The following is a 231-nucleotide window of genomic DNA, read 5'->3' on the forward strand; positions in this document are numbered from 1 at the left end:
CTCAGTTTCAGTAACTTCGCCCACTGATCGCTCTTTCTATTCCACAACTAATCCAAATTCCTCTCTATTCACTCCCTCCCTTTTCCCTTAGCTATCTGGAGTTGGTGACCAGACACTGCGAGACATACAGCTGTCACCAAGAAGCTTGCAAAAGTTCCATTCAAGACATTTACAAACACTTGATGGAAACCGACCGTAGTCTTGCACTGAAAATCGCCCTCTGTGTCTGCA

Source organism: Penaeus monodon, chromosome 23 (genome assembly GCF_015228065.2).
Source record: "Penaeus monodon isolate SGIC_2016 chromosome 23, NSTDA_Pmon_1, whole genome shotgun sequence".
Lineage (NCBI taxonomy): Eukaryota > Metazoa > Arthropoda > Malacostraca > Decapoda > Penaeidae > Penaeus > Penaeus monodon.